We start from the raw sequence: 3,070 nt of genomic DNA, 5'->3' as shown, positions 1-3,070 counted from the left end.
CATCATCTTCTGGAATAGACTGTACATAGCGAGATCGATGTCATCGCCTTTGCTCTGACCCTGCCCTCTGACTGACTTGGGGGAGTCCATTGCTTCAATCTCGCTATCGCTGTGCTGAGGAGCTGTCTCTTTCCCGGCTCTTGTCTAAACCATTCTGACAATGCCAATGATTTCTGCAGAATAAGGGAATGGTTAGAGCGCGGAAGAATTTTTGAAAACACGACCTTTTGAGAAAAAGACAAGAAAGGAGGAATTGATAGACAATTAAACAAGTTATCCTATTACCAGGGATCAGGTCATCACAAATTTTGTTTACCATTTTGTGATAACGGAAAATGTGCCTTGTTACCCAGGCGAAGTCGTCCATCATGATAAGAGATAATTGAAGAAGAATATAAGGAAAAGTCTCATCACTAGGGATGAGGTCGTCACGAGAGTCGTGACCACATAAAACAAAATAAAAGAATAAAATTTTGGCCACAAAGAGTTTTTTAACAAAAAAAAAAAGTTGCATTTTATTGATGACAAATTCATGTACAAAGAGAAGGTGGGCAGACAGTCTGCCACCATTCTTGATATTCAAAGGATACATTAGGTCCAGAAAATACAGACAAAGGAATGAAAGAGTTTCAAGTATATTTGGTTACATGGTACGCCCCAGACCACTGATCCGACTATAGATTGCATTCTGGCATGTGGCCCGTCGAGAAGCGGGTGTTGACACGAACCTGTCGCTGCGAGAACTGTCTGAGACACCTCTCTGGCTGATAGTCGACACAGAAGAAAAGACCAAGCAATCTGTAACGCTTGCTACGAGCATAAGTGTAGCAAGGAACTAACTCTTGCCTGTCGAAATAATCCCAAAGGATCTCCTCTTGATGCAGACTCTCAATCAAAGTTCGATACTGAACGACAGACTTTGGTTTCTTGCTGCTGAACCTAAAGGAACTGGCTTTTGACGGCACATGTCGCAGGAACCAAGACTGCAAGGCGTAAGTGCATCCTTCCACCAAAATGGTCTCTCCAAGGGCAAAACGAGCTAAACCTCTGTAGAGAAAGGCTAGAGCTGCCATGGACACTGAAAGTTGACGGGTCTGCTTGCTCCCCCATCTGCGAAAGAGTTGGGCGACTCTGACATCGATGAAATTCTGATCGTCCTGAAAGAATGTTAATCTCGTTGTGCATAGGTTCATGGCATGTTGGATTCTTTCTTTCGCTGCTCGGGACAAGATGTCAACTTCCTCGTAGGCTCCTGTGATCATCGCAAAATTTTTTCTCTCGTAATATTCTCTCTCTTCCTTCTCTTTTCCTTTCTAACCTCTTATTTTCCTCCTTTTTGAAGGGAGAAAGATAAAAGACAGAAAGAAAGAGAGAAGAGAAAAGAAGAGAAAAGGAGAGGAATTCTTTTGCGGGTCTCACTTGACCTTAATTTTGAAAATTTTTTAAATAACTCGCCTCCGTTTTTGAAATATTTGCGAGAAAAAAACTGGGAGACGGGATCCGCTCGTCGGTACGAGGTTCGACCGTTCCTAGCGCCTTTACCAGGGGTAATCGAACCAAGGGTCGAATTTTATGCCTTTTGCTTTGCAAAGAATTTATCTAAGTATTTATCCTAAGTCTAAATGCACAATGAATCATGCTTGTGCAAATGCAAAGATGTATGCTCTGTTTGAAAATGTTTTGAAGAATTTCCAAGTGAATCTGATAAAGTGAAGAAATGTTTTCTAACTTAGAACTTAAGATTAAAGTTCTAAGTTTTTAGAATAATCAAGAGCTCGGAAAAATAAATCTGGATTTTGCAAAAATGATTTTGAAGTTTTGAGATAAAAGAGGAAGAAAAGGAATTTTCAAAGTCATAAATGGACTTTGAATCAAAAATAGAAATGAAAATGGAATTGGATCAGAAGGAAAGATGAAATTTGGGAGATCTGAATAGAATTGAAAATTGGAATTTGAAAAAGTTGGAATTTCAAGATGAAATCCGAATCCAAGTTCTGGATTCTGAATGGAGTTCAAAGTTGAGTTTTTGGATTTGGGATCTGAAATGGGAACTTTGATTTGAACTCTAGAATGGAATTGGTTTTAAGAATTGGAATTAAAGTGGAATTTGGATATGGAATTTTGAATGGAATTGGATTCAAGATTTGGAATCTAAGATGGTATTCGGATCTGAAATCTGAGATCCAAGATAGAGCTAGACTCTGGACCCTAAGATGGAATTGGATATAAAATCTGAGATCCAAGGTAGAATTGGATTCTGGATCCTAAAACAGATTTGGATATAAAGTCTAAGATCCAAAGTGAATTGGGTTCTGGATCCTAAATGGAATTTGGATCTGTAATTGGAGATCCAAAGTGGAATAAGGATCTGGATGGAATTTGGATCTGTAATTGGAGATCCGAAATGGAATGAGGATCTGGATCCTAAATGGAATTTGGATCTGTAATTGGAGATCCAAAGTGGAATAAGGATCTGGATCCTAAATGGAATTTGGATCTGTAATTGGAGATCCGAAGCGGAATAAGGATGTGGATCCTAAATGGAATTTGGATCTGTAATTGGAGATCCAAAGCGGAATGGAGTTTATATTTGGAAATCTGGATCCAAGTTGAGACTAGGATTTGACTTTGGATTTGGGTTTTGAAAAGTCCAAATAGGACTTTTAAAGATGGATCTGGGTTTTGAAAAACCCAGATTGAACTTAGGAAGGTTTGGATTTTGAGATTCAGAGTCAATCTCAACTTTGATTTAAAACTTGAAAAAAAAAACTTGATTTTGAATCAGAAGATGAATCAGAAGTTTCAAAGTTCAATTTGAACTTTGAATTTGAATTTGAATTTGAATTTTGAATTTGGGTTGGAATTTTGAATACGAAATGATTTTGAAATTTCAAAGTCAAATTGGACTTTGAAATTGAGATAGATTTGGAATTTGAAATAGAAATTTGAAGAAAGATATTCAAAATCACTTGGGTTTTTTAAAAAGAATTTTGAAAAATGTGATGCAATTCTATCCTAAATGATGAAATGAATTTAAATAAGTTTGAAATTGGATTTTGAAAAGCTATTT

The sequence above is a fragment of the Nuphar pumila genome, chromosome 9 (genome assembly GCF_984573655.1).
Source record: "Nuphar pumila chromosome 9, dmNupPumi1.hap1.1, whole genome shotgun sequence".
In the NCBI taxonomy this organism is placed as follows: domain Eukaryota; kingdom Viridiplantae; phylum Streptophyta; class Magnoliopsida; order Nymphaeales; family Nymphaeaceae; genus Nuphar; species Nuphar pumila.
Note: the sequence above shows the minus strand (reverse complement) of the source record.